The sequence below is a fragment of the Dermacentor variabilis genome, chromosome 1, assembly GCF_050947875.1.
Source record: "Dermacentor variabilis isolate Ectoservices chromosome 1, ASM5094787v1, whole genome shotgun sequence".
Taxonomy (NCBI): Eukaryota; Metazoa; Arthropoda; class Arachnida; order Ixodida; family Ixodidae; genus Dermacentor; species Dermacentor variabilis.
Genome location: NC_134568.1, coordinates 232,196,088 through 232,213,908, shown reverse-complemented (window position 1 = coordinate 232,213,908; position 17,821 = coordinate 232,196,088).

Sequence of the window (17,821 nt, the reverse complement as noted above, 5' to 3'; positions counted from 1 at the left end):
TTCGAAAATAAAACCAGTTGCTAGAAAGCGCTCGTCCTTGTGTTGCCCTTTTTCTTTGTCCCTGTTTGTGTTGCGCACAAAAAAGTATTTCTAAGAATGAATCTGTTCCAACTAGGCCGATTCGTAGTTATGCTTCGTTTCTAATAGAACGGACAGCTTCTGCATATAGAGAATAAATATGCTTATCAATTTTCACGTCGCTTCTACATTTGCTATACAAGCTAATACAGCGAAGCTGTTAGCGTGACCGGAAGCGCTTGAAAACGTTAAATGAAAGTATTAGCGGCGTACGGGGAGGAATGACTAATTCACGGAGTTTATATTGCGAGAAGAAAGGAGCGCTAAAGAGAATATCTATTCGAGTTGCTTTAGTAAAGTGCCCTTCTAAGACACTAAAACGGTTACTCTTACTGCGAGACGACGCTTGTCAAGCCTGAAAAGACGCGAGAACGAAACACAGGTAACGACGATGCCTTGAAGTTCCCGCACCAATCGACCCGCGACATCATTGATTTTCACAGCGTCCGTTCGGGCCTAGTAAAGTTTTTATTGGTGGAGATTGGCTACACTCCAGCCTAATTAAGCCAAAAAACAGAACTTAGCAAGTTTCGAGAATTTTCACGTCACCAAAACGGCTCAAATGAGTGGATACACGTTGAAATCAGTGCCGTTACTAAGGTGTATCGAGCTCACGGCATTACGGCGCGCGAATCTTCGCGCTTTAATTTTTCTTGTAATAATCAACCTATACATGTATTATCGCCTAAGGAATGATACTAGAGGTACTCAAGGATACCTCAACACTCTAAACGAAATAAATAGTTCTCTTTAGCGTTTCTCTTTAGTGGAATGAATAGCGGTGCGTAAGATATGTTCTATTTAAGTATTTTTCCCTTCTTAGCTACTGCCGCCCGATTTATGGCCGTTTCCCCGTATTTGGTTGAGCCATAACCGTAGGCACCAAACCAAACCAGACCAAACCAAACCAAACCGAGCATGTTGCAGAGTGATTCCGAGCCATCGCGCAGCTTGAACGAAGCTTCTTAATTTGCGTGGCCACCTGCCGCGGTGGCTGAGGGCCTACACAGCTGTGCTGCTGAGCACAGGGCCCAGTGGTGCGGAATGCAAACAAATAAAAAAAACTAAGAAAAACAAAGAAATTGAAATAAATAAATAAATAAATAAATAAATAAATAAATAAATAAATAAATAACTTGTTAGTTTGCTGACATATTGATGCGGCTAAAGGAATGCCAGGTGGCCTAAATTATTTCCTAGCCGCGCACCACAGCGTCTATCACCGTCCAAGCTGGCTTTGAACTTAAGCGGCCATATTCAATCGTCAATCAGCTTTCACGCTATTTCCAATATAAGCGATGCATCTCACTCATGTTGTGAGATACACGTTACAAGGATTACTGCGAGAGTACAGGTTCGGATTCGAAGTCTTCATTGTGAATTCATTGTTTTCGTCAGAACATGCTTCAGTCGGAACGACCCGGCACAGGCCCGACAACGGCGCTCACCACCCTGATCTAGCCTTAATAATTTTCACTTCTCAACGTTCAGTTTATTCCCTTTAAGCGGAACGTATCCCAAGGACAACACAAATGAAACGCTTGCATGAGGGATTCACTCAGCAAAATGAGTTTTCCGGACAAGCTTACAGTGTACGAACAGATGAGCATCATAATAGATAGCCTTGATATTATGTTCCAGCTTGAGCCTGCATGCACTAACATTTACCAGACTTTAAAGGTAGACATGTCCCTTCTCGAACGGGTAGTCTAATTGACAACCCCCTGCCCCACCTTTCTTTCTTTTTTCGCAATAGTAAATAAAACTCAATAAAAAATAACGAGCACGAAAATCAAGACATGGAAAGCTAACGCAGATTACACGGTGGCAAAGACATCTACGTCGGTGAGAATTATATGAGGAGCAGAGCTCAAATATAGCACCTTGTTTTCGAGTGTCGGGTAACCGAAATCTGAGAAACAGCAGGACCGATAGGATACACACTTTGTAAAAGCATTAACCGGTATACAGTCAAACGCCATTGCAGGTTTTGGTGCCTCCGAAATCCTATGTTATATGGGTCACTTCGATGTAAAGATCGCCCACCGTACTGCTCAAAGTAGAGCAAGCTAAGTACATTGAGCAAGAGGAAATCTTTACTTAAGCTGAATTAGACAGACTAGTGAAATAATTCGCAAATTTCTTGCGCACACTCCTTCTGACAGAATGTGCGACTGCAGCTGACCTTAACGTGCGGAGGCTCAGGGCGTGCTTCGCGGAGAAACGCGGGCGCGACGCAAGGTAAATCTCCGCATCGCCAAATCATGCTGTCGCCTCCCTTGCCGTAAAAATGATTGATTCGTTTACAGGCTCTTAGTCACTGTTGCTTCCGTTGACATTCGCGTCCTTTCTGCCCTAGATGGCTTTGAAGATGTCGTCGGTCTCCAGTTACGATTGCATCACCATGACATCATCAACTGTAGCGTATTTGTGAGCCGTTGCATTTGCTGCTGTGTCACAAGCCACGTACGAATTGAAAGATTCGTAGAATATTGCAGCAGGAGTATGAAATACGCTGACGTTGTCACACTCGTCAAGTGAATCGCTGCCATTTCCGTTAGCGCTAGCGCAGCTCAGTGGCAATCTGCTGAAGGCAGACTGCAGTGTCGTCATCACTGCGCGGCTTTCCTTGTAAAGCAAGAAAAGTCAGTGTCCTAGTTGTACAGCAAAATTCGTTGTAGTGTACTTCGTTGTATAGATGTTCACAATCCACGTGAAAGTGATAAAGTGGGCCGCGACATAATCAATCCTTCTTTATACAGATGAGTTCGTTGTAGCGGCGTTCGCTGTAGTGGTGTCCGACTTGTATAAATAGACCTATTGGATACATACATCGCAAAAGCGTTAACCATTTATGTATGTATGTATGTATGTATGTATGTATGTATGTATGTATGTATGTATGTATGTATGTATGTATGTATGTATGTATGTATGTATGTATGTATGTATGTATGTATGTATGTATGTATTTCCATATTAATTATTACAAGAATTCACAACAACCATTCTTTACCAAACTAAGCATTAGGTAGGTATTAATGGAAGTTAGATTCAGCGTGACATCTTTATTCTAGCTGCCATTGCAAGCATTCTTATGCCATCGAAGACAGCGTATGTCAAAATGTTTAAAAAAAAGTATTGGCGGGAATACTCATGTTCTATTTTGTGTTCTTTGTAATTTATTTTGTGCTTGCTTTTAGCTCCTGCAAGCTCAGGGCGTGTCAATGAAAATAGATGAATAGCTACAATTATATTTTGTACAAATATTGATTGAAATATATTTTGCTGACTGTCTTATGAATAGAGACTAGAAAATGCTGCTAGAGAGCCTATCATAGGCCTTAGAGTTGTTACTTAAGGCGTATATAGGTGCCAAATAATGCCTTTTATGCATCTTTAGGTTGCATTAGTAAGAGCTTCCGCTGTGCATCCGAGCACAAATTATGGCTTTCTAAGGAAAACCGCCCACTAAACGCCTGTTTTATAACATTAACTTTCTTTTTTTCTAGAAAACGTAATGAGGGAAGTCGCCTAGGTTAGAAGATATATCTGCAATTTAGTGTGACTTGACTCCACAAGTTGAGAAACAGGGACAAACGATCGCCATCTCAAAATTTTCGGTTATCGTATAGCGTTTATTTCAGTGAGTATAGTTTTGTATGCAGAAAATGTACGCTCAACAACCACCGAAGTTAGGGGCACATATCTGTGCTTCGGAACGTTCGATGATTCAATGCCATCTAGAATTCTGCAACGTTCGCCTGTCTGGAATTTTGACAATTCTTTCGGTACCCACGACCAGGGATTTTTGGCGGAGACAGCTTGAAGTTTCGAACTCTATCAGCAACTGGTCCATTGGGGATGGTAGCGAAGATTTCCTGAAAGTCCAAATGGAGCCCACATTCCATGACGGAGTTGCGCCCAGGCATTCAAGTTTCTCAATGACGTTGACGTATTCAAAGTCATCTTTAAGTGTATTGTCGCTTAGAACAGTTTGAACCCTCTTCACAGCGATCCTCTCGTTTGATGTAAAGCTTTTAATGAGATCATCTACACCAGCAAAGTGTTTCGGGTAATAATCAAGTGGCTTCAGCCAAGTTTCCCAGCGGGTGATAATATTATAAAAAGACAATTCTACGATAAAGCCCGAAAAATAGTTATTTTTAGGTTCTTCAGACCTATTATAGGCACTGTCACTGCTTGTCACCCGTTCGGCGTCGGCGCGAAGTCACCGACCGGGTATACAAGCCGGTTGGTCGTTCTGCACTCAAGCGAACAAAGCGAAGGAGTCAGAATCAGGAGAAAGAGAGAAAAAAATATTTCTAGACTGAAAACGACACAGAATTTAAACGAAACACAAAAACCCAAGAACACTAACACACATGCACTTAATCTAGATCAATGATGAAGACAAGAGAAATACAATGAACGGTTAACAATAAACATAAGAATTACCAAAGAACAAAACACAATTAACCGTGCGCAACTAAAGAGACTTCAAAAGAAAACAAATGATGGCATACGCATGGCCGGGCAGCAGCAAATCCATAAAGCGTGGAGTCGACGGCAGAGTTTTCCCGAAGAACGCTGGCAAGCCGATCTCGTTGCGGTGGATGCGATTGCTGGGCTAGGTTTCCCGGGAGTCTAGGTCTGACGTCTCCCCTCGAGCAGGTTAAGCTAACTTGAGGGGAACTACAGTGATCTACGTTGCAGACGTTAGTTTGTCGTCTCTTACGTCAACTAGTAACTCGCAGTTGAGACGCGGCTAGGCGGCCCAGGCGATACTGGACGGTAGTAGCTCATTGACGCTTCTCAGCAGATTGTAGGCTCAGCTTCTAGACTGCTTCACTTCTAAATCCTGCGTTTAAATACCTTCTCCTTTCCCTAGTTCCCTGTGTTGGGGAAAGGCAGATATTGGTGACGATCCAATTAAGTTCACCCAATTGTATCCCTGCTCCTCCCAATTGTATCCCCGCCCCTAATTAAAAGGGGCGCGACCATACTAGAGTACAACTGGTCATACTGGTGTGGAACCGTGGTAGTGTGGCCGCTTCAATTGTGTTCTGAGCGCCGATGACACAACTAGTGCGCGTACTCTCAGGGATAAAATACTGCCGTTCTTATTCGATTGATTAATGAATTTGCTTTAGAGGATGTGGGAGAATGCCTGGTGAGCAGGTGTCCAGTTAAGTACACTCATTTCGAAGGTAACAGCCACGCCCGACTCGACAGGATTTACGTGTCTGCATGTTTGGTCCCAAACTGTCATGGCTATGACGTAGTGCCCGCGCCCTTCTCGGATGACTGCATGGTTCAATGTTTCATTGCAGCAAAAAAGAGAAGCAGCTGTTTTCAGTGGGATCTTTGGAATTAAACAACAAACTGCTCAATGATAAAGAATTCACTAAGGGTGCGGAAGACGAAATTAGTAAAGTCACTGGAGGTGGAATACATGAATTGGGCCAGGAATGGGAACTGTGCAAGCAGCAGATCAAAATAAAAGGAATTGAAAGGGCGAGCTGCATACGGTACGAAGAAAAACTAAATGAAACGCCGTTAAAGTCTATGCTAGAAAAATTATTAGCTCTGGAGTGCAAGGCGCCGGGATTACACATAGACGACGTTAGGAAAATAAAACAAAAACTAGAAATTAACGAAGAAGAACGCTATCGTGGAGCGCTTGAGCGCGCGAGAGCTGAACATCTAGCCGTGGCGGAGACGCCCACAAAACGGGCGCTAGGGATGGAAAAAGCGCACGCAAGAAGAAACTATGTCACTGAGGTACAATGGGCGGGTCGCACCGCAACAGATAATAGAGAAATCGGGCAAGCTTTCTTTGAGTATTACCAGGCATTATTCGATTTGCGTTATGTCGAACTGGACCGGTTTAAAGAATCGTATCTGCGGGCGATGCCACGACTAGACGAACAACGAAAAGCAAGACTGGAAACGGCAATTAGCGAGCAAGAAGTAGAGCGTGCAATTGATGATTTAAACCCTGGTAAATCGCCTGGGCCTGATGGCTTGAGTGCAGCGTTCTATAACGCTTTCAAGCAAACACTAGCTCCATTGCTGACTGCGGTATTCAATGAGGCATATGAAATAAATGCATTACCTCTGTCGTTTGGAAGGTCACCATAAAGTACTTATTCCGAAAACCGACAAAGTAGATAAACTTAAGCAGGTATCGTCGGACAGACCTATCGCTCTGACAAACGTAGACTGCAAAATCTACATGAAGGTTCTTGCCAGCTGATTACAGAGTGTTATAGGCGAAATAGTTGGCCCTCATCAAACGTGTGGGATCTAAGGCCGTTCCATCGTTTACAACATTCAGAAGGCGAGGTGTGTACTTGAATGCTGTGACGCCACATATGCACGTGTCGCACTACTACAATTAGATTTGGAAAAGGCATTTCATTGTGTGCCACATTGTATTTTGTTTAGCATCCTGGACTACATCAACATAGGTTCGGTCATCCGGGAGGGAGTGAGCTTGGCGTACCGTAACTGCACTACGAGGCTACTTGTTAATAAGTTGCTGGGGGCCCCCATAAACGTGAGACGTTCGGTGCGCCAAGGTTGCCCCCTCAGCCCTCTGTTGTTTGATATATATATTGAAGCACTGTGTCTGAACATAATACAAAGCGATGAAATTCGTGCATCTAGACTACAAGAAACAGAAGTTAAATTGCTTGCGTATGCAGACGATGTTGCGGTTTTTTGCGGGGACAAGAAAAGTATTAGTGAAGCATTTGAAGTGCCGTAGTGAAGCGTTTCAGTGAGGTAACCGGAAGTCGAGTGAATTGAGATAAGTGCCTGGGATTTTGGCTCGGAGAATGGTCTTCAACGACAGACGCATTTCGTCAACGTGGCTTGGGTTACAACACCTCCGAAGTACTTGGGGGTGCCGCTGGAATTTTATAGAGACACTTATCCGTACTGGCGAGCGCAGCTGCAAGAGACGCGAGAAAAAGCAGACAGATGGACAAGCGCTCGTCTATCTGTCTTTGCAAGAGCTACGGTATGCAATCTTTTTTTTTTATTAGTAAGTTGTGGTATGGGGGGTAATGCAAGTGCTACATTGTTCCCGAGTAAACGTGCAGAAGCTGCACCGTGTATTTGCTGTCTTTGTTTGGGCGTCCCCGTGGGAGCGGTGCGGCCGCACGAACTTGTTTTGGCAGGTGAAGGCCGTCGGATTAGCACTGGGACATTTGCTTGTGCGACAGATAGTAAACAGGTTTTTATTTTTTCGTGATGTTAGAGACCCATTCCTGCGCACAGTGTGTCAACAAAGACTCGTGAAAGCTTTGCCTAAGTATGTTGTTACAACGAAATGTATTTCAGGGGGTGTTTGGGGTTTTTTTAGAGCAATTGTTCAAAGTCTCAAATTTGTAAGCGTGCGTTTTTCGACGCAGTATTTGAGTAGCGTTAAAAGGAAAACATTGTACAGGGCTGTTTGTGACGCGCTGTTTCCAGTGCCCTTGTACATGATCATATACTCTGGAGGCCCAGGTGGCAATGTTTAAAAAGAGTTTAAAAAATGCAGGTGTCGCCGGGAGCCAAAACTTTCTTTTTCAGGTTACACACTGGAACTTGGACTGTTAAGTCCTTTCTAGAGGAAGGGGTTTTTTTTCTACCGTGGGGTTCCCACTGCCTTATATGCAAGCAGTTTGAGACAATAGATCATGTTTTTCTTCATTGCTGGCAAGGGGTATTTTTCTGGGACATGCTCCAAAGAACCACTAAAAAAGAATTACCGCTAGACTCTCACAGGATCAGGTACCTGCCAACCGATAATGAGGATGGCGTCCCTTTTGACCAGATTATGCTGATGCGCCTCCACAGTATATGGCGCTCCCGAATGGCTGGCTATTTTTGTGACCCGAACGAACGACTAACACGCATGTATTTTCGCTAAAGCATACACAGATTCCTGGAGACTTTGAAAGAGCAAACAGATGTTCCTGAGTGGCAGTCAAGGCTGGAGCCTTTGGTAGCGCTCAGGGAATATTAAAAATGACAACACCGGGCCTCAGTGGCATTTGGGCAACTTGTACCTTCTGGCGCCTTATATATTTTGTGTACTTGATTCGTACAGTGTCCAAGACCGGCAATTAAAAAAAAAAGTGGTAGTGTGGCCGCGTGGTCTATGGCGCTGGTTTTAGGCACCAGTATCTTCGGAGGCGTGGGTTCGAATCCCACCATTGCCAGAATTTTGCTTCTTTACGTACGCGCCCCGGCGAAATGCGCACGCGATCGTCATACAAGAGTCGAATCGTGGTAGTGTGGCCGCATTTTGCTTCCGGCTCCTCAGCTAAACGGATCGTGGGAACAGGGGCTCCGATGGACCGTCATATGCGGCTGTAGCCGCGGCAATAGGCTTTCGACGCAGGAAGATAAGGTCTCCGAGATTATTTTGCCTCGGCTACCTACAGGACGTATCGTTTTAAACAGGATTTATTTGCACGGCGACGCTCCTGTTCGCCCGTTCCATGTAGAAGATTTGCGGGACGCGTTTCAAGCTGTTGGTATGCTCTCTGGAGTCGTTGACTTTGGAGCGTACCAGATCAACCATGTATGGGCGGTGACGATGAAGACAGCCGAGGCTGCCCAAAAGCTGGCTGCACTGAAGGAGTTGCAGGTCAAGGGGCGTCGCTGCCTGGTCATCGACCCTAAAGAACAGCAGGTGAAGCTTCGTCTCCACTGGCTTCTTCATGGCGTGGAAGACGATGACGTAAAGACAGCGCTGGCCTCCTTCGGCAAAGTGACGGAAGCGACCCGCGAGCGCTGGCGAGTGGGTGGCGTTTCCGACAAGGGCTGGACGACCCGGGCAGTGCTGCTGCAGCTCAAGACTGGGATGAAGCCTGACGACCTGCCCCTGCAACTGCACTGCGACTACAAAATACTGATGAAGGTGCTGGCACGGCGTATGCAGTCAGCCATTAAGGAAATAGTCGGCCCACACAAGACGTGTGGCATTCGCGGAAGAACCATCTTTACTAACATTCATCAGATGAAGTGTGTGCTGGAGTCTTGTGACGCCATGTGTGATGCAGTTGCGATCCTCCAGCTTGGTTTGGAGAAAGTGTTTGATTGCGTTTCTCACGAGATATTGCTCACCATCCTTGAACATGTTAATCTTGGCCACATAATCACTGAGGAGGTGACCATGACGTACCGTAGTTGCTATACGAGACTTATAATTAATCAAACGCTGGGGCCCCCCATTAACGTGAGGCGCTCAGCTCGCCAGAGTTGTCCACTCAGCCCACTCCTGTTTTTTTGTTTACATAGAAACGCTATGTCAGGCCATCATTGAAAATGAATACATTAAGGGATTTTGACTACAAGCAGCAGAGGTGAAGTTATTGGTATATGCTGACGATGTGGCTGTATGTTGTAAATATACGCAAAGTGTATTGAACACTGTCAGTACCGTCAGACAGTGTGGTAACGTCAATAATATCTTTGTGTCAATTGTGCGCGCAAAATATTTTACTATGAATATCTTCGTGAACAGGCAGAAATATTTGGGGTTTTGGCATTGAGCATGGGCGTCCATACCAGACCACTTTTCGAAGGTAACCTGGGTCACGACGCTAATTATGTACCTTGGCGTACCCCTTGATGCCTACAAGGACACAAGCGAGTACTGGAAGGAGCGTACAAAAGAAATAACAGAAAAAGCCGACCGATGGAACGCCGGTCACCTGTTAATATTCGCGAGAGCAACAGCGTGCAACATGTTTCTCGTGACAAAGACCTGGTACGTAATGCAGGTCCTACAGTGCTCTCGGATTAATGTGCAGAAACTGCACCGCGTGTTGGCTGTTTTCGTGTGGGCATCGAGCTGGGAGCGATGCAGCCGAGATAATATCTTCCGGCGCGTGAAGGATGGCGGTCTGGGGTTGGCTCACCTCTTCTTGCGTCAACTAGTAAACAGGTTCTTCTTTTTTCGAGATACAAATGACCCATTTCTACGCACCGTTAGCCAAATGAGGCTGTCAAGATCACTTCCCGAATTCGTTGTAGGCACACAAATAATGCCAGGACCAGTTCGTGGTTTCTTTAGGAAAATAATTCAGAGTTCCTGTTTTGCGTGTTCGTTATTCAAGTGCATATTTGTGGAGTGTAAAACTTAAAAAGTTATATCGTGATTTGCGTGACAGTGTTTTGCTGGTACCTATGTACAGTCGCAATCAATATGAAGGCGATCGCGCGAGCATCGACCGGCGGGCCTTTCCAGGTGCATAGTGGCCGATATCGGAACTGCGACGATAAAGATTGCGTTGCCTGCTTTCCCTCGTAGGCTCGTTCGAGCTAGAAGCATCACCCCTATAACTTCCTCGCCACATTTTTCCTGTGTTTGTTCTCTGGGCTTCCCTTTATCTGCATTGTATATCATTTCTTTCTTCATTTTTGCCGATATAGCAGGGGCGGGTCTGTCTGCCGTCACAGGTTTTGATAACACTGTCACTGTTTCTACGGCCCACATGCGCCGGTCTGGTAATGCATAGAAGAAAAAGTCACCGGGCGTCCTCAGTGTGCAGCTTCCGGCGAGCATTTCAGAGTTATCAGAGCCTCTTCGTGACACATAAATGCCGTGTCTTTTGTTCCTGCCTTCAGTCGCTCCCAATATGCCACGGCGGTTAACTGCGGAGGAAAGGAGCGAAATAATCGGTCTAGGAAAGCCAGGCTTCTCTCAGAGTAAAATTGCTGCCATAGTAGGCCGTCCACAGAAATCTGTAAACCGTACACTCATGTTATCTTCGACTGGTCGCTTGTATGCGCCGAAACTGAGTCGTGTAGATCGGCCGTTTCCCGAGGTCAAAGGTAGGGGACAAGCGCGCAAGCCGAACGTGCGACTCGCTCTCGGAGGAGGAAATTGCTGATGTGAAACCACGTGACTACTGGCAACGTCCGATGTTTCGCCTATCCAAAGCTCCCGGCGCTGCCGGAAAAACCGGCGGACGTGCCGGCGGGACGAACGTTCGTCGAGACGCCAGCATGCAGCGGCCTAGGTTGCCAAGGTTACGGTGGTCCTTCGCCAACAGCAGCGACGCGGCGCTGCGATGACGTTTCAATCTCGATGACTGCTCCGACGACAGGGCTCGGAGCTCCTCAGGGCGCTCCAAGATAGAGGAGAGCAATCGAAAAGAACCAGCCGAACGCAGGGCGCGCACCCTCTTTCAACTAGCCGAAGACAACGCCGCTCGCGAGAGCGCTCCAGAGTGCTCAGAAACGACCAGCCAAAGATAGCATCAATGCCTATTTCAGAGAGAACCGTGTAGCGTATGCCCTTCATCGTCGCAGGCCCAGGAAAACGACTGAATATGAAGACCACCTCATCGCAGCTGCAGCCGTCCAAAACCCCTTCAAAACAGCAAAAAAATTGCCGAGCAGCTCGACGTTGATGTTAGTATGCCCACTATTCGAAGGCGACTTCATGAGGCAGGACTATAGAGTCACATAGCTGCAAGGAAGCCCCTCCTTACAGCAACTCATTTTCAGAAACGGTTAGAATTTGCAACCGTCACAGAAACTGGACGACGCACCAATGGCAGCAAGTTATATTCAGCGACGAGTCCACATTCTCCACTTGCTGGAATCAGCGCCTCCGCGTCTGGAGGGTCTCCGGGTCCAGGTGAAATAGTAAGATAGGAATGTGCATGCTTTTTGCGCATTTCAAAATTGATTTTTTCTTTCTCTTTTTCGGAAGGTGCGATGAGGAGAACGTCCTGAACTTTGCTGCCAGCGGGCGTGTCTCTGTGAACGTGTGGAGTGCCATCAGCTACGCAGGTCTTGGCCCGCTGTACCGCATTCCGAGGAGGCTGGCAGCTGAAGCTTACATAGAAATTTGTAACAACATTCTTCTCCCATATGCTATTAATGTACCCTTCCCGGACGGTTGCTCTCATTTTCAACACGACGGGTGCCTTGTACACCGGTGAGCATAAGTATACGGACCACGGGAGCGCGTGCCAAACTGCATCGACGCGCCGTCTACCGACGCGGCGCCTGCTGTCGAGAGGGCCGCTAGAGCAGCGGTACGCACGCGCGTCCCATCATATCTGCTGGCCTGACATGTAGCTTTGCCTGACGTCGCTGTGGTGCTCGTAGACTAAGCGTCCACTGGGCCTCGTTTTCGCTGCTCCATCACATCTGGGCCATTGTTTTACGCAGCGGCTGCGGCTGGGCTGGCACGCGCGTCCGCCGCGCTTCGCTTTCATTCTTTCGTTGGGGGAATTATCGCACGCCGCACTGCCTTCTCTGACGCCTTTAGATGACTCGCACAAAGTGGCCTTCTGCGGCTTTGTGTTACCTCGAACTGTTCCAATGCTTGCTGCCACAGGTAGAAGCAAGGTTTTGCAATCGGTGTCCGCCGTCGCGTTAAGAAGTAGAACTGAGCTGCAGGGGCTACTATGCTCCGCAAGCAGCAGGATGCTAAAAGGAGAAATTAGCGGCACCGTACTGCCTTTATTTCTTCAAACCCTTCAACAAGGCTTGAACAAGAAAGCACGCAAGGGTGCCACTACAGACAGCAGCGACAACGCTGACACATGCGCGAGAATATACAACCAGGTTCAGCTGTGCGGTGCACGCTGCCGTGAAGTTCCAATTACGGTTGCCTCCTTGCGAATTATGCCTTAATTCGTTTTGACTCTTTTATAGCAACTTGTGCGGCTGCAGGCAAAGATTAGAAACGAATGGCAGTGTTAAACACCGAAACAGTTGATAGTACTATAATATTCTAGTATTGTAGTTACAGGAAAATGAAGGCGCAGTAGATGTCACTCCTGGTACAGAAGGGAGTGAAGAAAAGGACGGAGAAATTGCGTGATAGAGGGCACCGGAACGATACGGGGGCACTTGAGACTTTTTTCGTGCTGTTAATGTGAAAGTGTTGATTGGAGACGTCATAGATCAGTATCTGATCTTTAATCGGTTGCCTTTAATAATCGCAACCATGAGTATTCAATTATAACCCCCCCCCCCAAGAAGACATAGATCATGCCTTCACTTCCTTGATTTTCCTCCATTCACTCTAGTGCTAACCGAAATTCAGGTGTGCAGTTATCCCTTTTAGCGAAGTATCAGAGCCCACGTAAGAATGGGATAGAGAAAGCACCTTTTCATTCCTATGACCGAGTACCTTGGGTGGTTTTCGGTGTCGTTTTTTTCTGGACGCTGCCACGTCCGCCGCTTTCTCCTGCCGATTACTCATGTAGAGAGAGAGAGAGAGAGAGAGAAGGGAAGACGGAAAGGCAGGGAGGTTAACTAGACTGAGTCCAGTTTGCTACCCTACACGTGGGGAGGGGAATGGGGAGTGAAAGAGGAAGAGAGAGAACTTAAGTGTAGGACGTCTATAGTCGGGCACACAAGTCTGTTGCCCTCAGGTAGCGAAAAAGCGCTCGAACGGCTTTCTGGGCCAATGAACTGTGAGGCCAGGCTCCCAAGATCTTCGCTTCCGTAAATGGCCTGTCATCCAGTCTATTTAAGGCACACTGGAGAGTCTCACGTTGATTATCGAAGCGAGAACAGTGGCACAGAAGGTGACTGATGGTCTCTTCACACTTGCACTTAGCGCACATTGGGGAATCCGCCATTCCAATACGGTAGCTGTAGGAGTTGGTGAATGCTACTCCTACCCACAGCCGACACAGCAGTGTTGCGTCACGTCGTGGAAGGTTCGCTGGTAATGTAAGTTTCAGTGATGGGTCGAGGCTGTGTAAACGACACTTAGAGTTCTGTGGTGTATGCCAGCAACCTAACGTGATTGCACGAGCGAGACTGCGAAGCTCTCTTGCAGCGTCGACTCTGGATAAAGGTATAAGGAGTGTCGGTGAGCCAGCCTGGGCACGTCGGGCAGCGTCATCGGCGAGGTGATTACCAACGACGCCACAGTGTCCCGGCAGCCACTGAAATATGATATCATGTCCTCTTTCAGATGCGCAATGGCAGGTTTCGTTGATTTGTGAGTTTTGTATGATCAACCACGTAAACGTCGTAAACTTCGCAAGCTCTGGAGGGCTGCTTTCGAGTCACAAAATATTGCCCATTTGTTGGGCGGTTCTTTTTCAATGTATTCGACAGCAGCGCGAAGAGCGGCCAGTTCAGAACCTGTAGATGTCGTTACGTGTGAAGTCTTGAACTTGATGACGACCGATTGAGATGGTAGAACAACGGCGCCCGTAGAATTTTCCGAGACGGAACCATCCGTGTAAACATGAATTCGGTTAGCGTATGAACAATGCAGAAGTTCCAATGTGATCTGCTTGAGAGCCGCGGTGGTCAGGCTAGCTTTCTTCACTATTCCTGGAACAGCGAGGTACACAGGAGGCTTCTTCAAGCACCACATAGGGGATGGCGTTCTTGTTGCGGGTGAGTGCCTCAAAGACAAAGAGTGCCGGTTAGCCGCAATTGATCTGGAGAACGCTGCCTTGGGTCTTTTCTCAGGCAAGTGAGTGAGATGGTGGTCAGGAACTCTGTAAATATGGCGAACATGCGCCCGGAGTGCGTCGATATCTATATAGGTCCTTATTGGGTTGTCTCTCGCGGTGGCAATTGTTGCCACGGTTGAAGCATTTCGAGGTAGCCCCAGACATGTTCGAAGGGCTTGGCCTTGAATGCTCTGTAGGACATGGATGTTAGTTTTGTTAACATTGGACAGCACCGGTGTGCTGTATCGCAAGTATCCTAGGAAGAGCGTCCTGTATAGTTGAAGCATAGATGCCACGGATGTGCCCCACGTTTTTCCGGCAAGAAACCTTAGTATATGGGAGATAGAAGTAAGCCTCTTCTTCAAGTATGAGATGTGGGGGCTCCATGAAAGGTCTCTGTCTATAATAACGCCTAGGAATCGGTGAGTTTTTGCGTAGGAAATTGGTTGGTGGTCAATAGAAATGGGGTACCAGGTCATGGGCTTGTGGGTAAAGGCGACTAAGGCGCACTTCTCGGTCGAAATGCTGAGGCCTTGCGCACTCAGGTACGATGATGTTAGGGTCACTGCTTTTTGGAGCCGTGCACGCACCTGGAGACGTGTAACTGCCGAGGCCCATATGCATATGTCGTCAGCATATATTGAAAGGTTTACTGTATGTGGTAGAACGTCGGCAAGGCCAAGGATGGCAAGGTTGAACAAAGTGGGGCTAAGAACCCCACCCTGAGGGACGCCACGGTAAGTGTAATGGTCAGCAGTTCGGCCATCTGCACTGTGCACAAAGAAGGATCTTTTGAATAGATAGCTCCGAATCCACCGAAACATGCGTCCACCAATTCCGTTATTTTCCAGGGCATCAAGGATTGCTTCATGCGTTACATTATCATAAGCGCTTTTCACGTCGAGGAATAGTGCAACCGATATACGCTTGTGGTGTTTTTCTTGTTGTACAGACGTGACTAGGTCGATGACGTTGTCAATAGAGGAACGGCCTCTTCTAAAACCAGCCATGGCATCGGGGTATACGTTGTGGCGCTCAAGATACCATTCTAGGCGGGTGAGAATCATTCTTTCCATGACCTTCCCAACACAGCTGGACAGCGCAATGGGTCGGTAGGACGCTAGGTCAAGTGGCGACTTTCCAGGCTTCAGGAGTGGTACCAAGCGGCTGGACTTCCACCGCTCAGGAACGACGCCATCATTCCATGACTGGTTATAACATTCCAGTAGTCTGCTTCGGCCATCTTCACCTAGGTGGCATAAAGCAGCGTAGGTGATGCCGTCTGGTCCTGGCGACGATGAGCGCCTGCAGGAGGCCAAAGCAGCGTCCAATTCCTCAAGTGAGAAGGACACATTCAATTCTGGGAAGCGTGTCGCAGGAACCTCACCCAGAATTTCGCTACTGATGGTGACCACACTGCCCGCAATCTTCACACAGAAGGATTACTCATGTAATAATTTCGATCAGCTGGGAGCTTCAATATGTGCTGCACTCGCAGAGCTAATAGATGCGGCAGTGTGCAGTGCAAATGAGGAATTAAAGAAAAAAGTGAAACCTGACACTATCGTTACTGAGAAGACCGCCCGCTCTTTGTGGAAGAGCCTGACTGTAACGGAAGCTAGCATAACTTTATTCCTGGAACATAAAAAAAAATGTCGCGCAAGGCGGCTTTTCCTAGCATAGGTTGACGCTCGCACGATGACCTTCCAATTCATTGCGTCTGGTCTAGCAGTATACAAAAGATTACGACACGTGCGTATCGGTCTGCTGACGCGTACAAGAAAAAACGAAATTTGGGACTTGCTAGAAGGTAGTGACAGCAGCTCAAGGAACTGCGAAAAGAGAGAGGGAATGTACCCCACCCCACGGATGGTGATGACGTAACATGGCGCTGCTCCTTTCCTCGGTCGCCGCTCGAGCGATCACCTTCATATTGATCGCCACTGTACAGGGCCCCATACAGTGGAGGCCCAGGCCTAGACGTATTTAAAAGGGTAAAGAAGTTGCCAGTTCAGCCAGCCACTAAATCTTTCTTCGTTAAATTACATACCGATACTCTACCCTTTAACATCTTTCTTGAACAACGTGGGTTCTACATGCCATGGGGAACCCACTGCCTTATATGTAAAAAACAGAAAGCATAGATCATGTCTTCATACACTGTTGGGAATGGGTCTTTTTCTGGGACGTGTTGCAAAGGACTCTAAAAAGGGAGCTACCTATATACGGAATCAGGTTTCTGCCGGTACATGAGGACGAAGGTTTCCCGTACGACCTGATCATGCTTACGGGCCTCCACTGTTTATGGCGTGCAAGAATGGCGGGCTACCATTCTGACCCGGATGCCCGACCGGCGCGTGTGTACTTCCATGAATGCATGCAGCGGTATGTGCAAGTGCAGAAGTTGAAACACCCTGTTCCTGCGTGGCTGTCGAGGGTTGAACCCCTGACAGCACTAAAGAAATTTTAATCCGACAACGTCGTGCCACAGTAGCGGACGGCAACGAAAGTAAATATTAGTGGTCTTTGTTCGGTTTATGTATTCATTCCTTTTTGGTTCTTTGGTCTTTGGGTATATAATTTAAGGAATTTGTGTTATGACATGTCGAGGACTGGCAATAAAGAAAAAGAAATGGTAGTGTGGCCGAGTCATTCTGCTTCCGGCAGCCGAGCTGAGCGGTCAGCAGAATCATGGGCTCCAGTGGAGCAGCGACAGCGGCCACTTTTGGCCGCGGAAACAGGCTAAACGACGATAAGGAGTATGCCTTTATATTGCCGCAACTGCCTAAAGGACAAATGGTGATTAACACCGTCTTTTTGCACGGTGATGTTCGCGCCAGACCTTATAAGGTGGAAGATTTCCGGGACGCCCTTCTGCCGACGGGCCTGCTGCCTGATGTGGTATGCATAGGGGCGTACCAGATCAACTACGTCTGGGCAGTGACCCTGAGCGATGCGACTGCCACAAAAAGGCTTCTGGACCTTAAGGAACTCCAAGTGAAGGGACGACGATGCGTCATCGTTGACCCGCAGGATCAACAGATGAAGCTAAGGCTTCACTGGCTGCTGCACGGCGTTGCCGATGAGGACGTTCGAACGGCATTCGCGGCTTTCGGCAAGGTGGAGGAGGTGAGCCGGGAGCGGTGGCGCGTCGAAGGCATGGCAATGAAGACCTCAACCACCAGGACCGTCATTCTCAAATTGAAAAGCGGCATGAAAGTGGAGGACCTGCCCCATCAGATCCGCGTCGGCGGCGAGTTGGCCTTGGTCGTCGTGCCCGGTCGACCGGTGCAGTG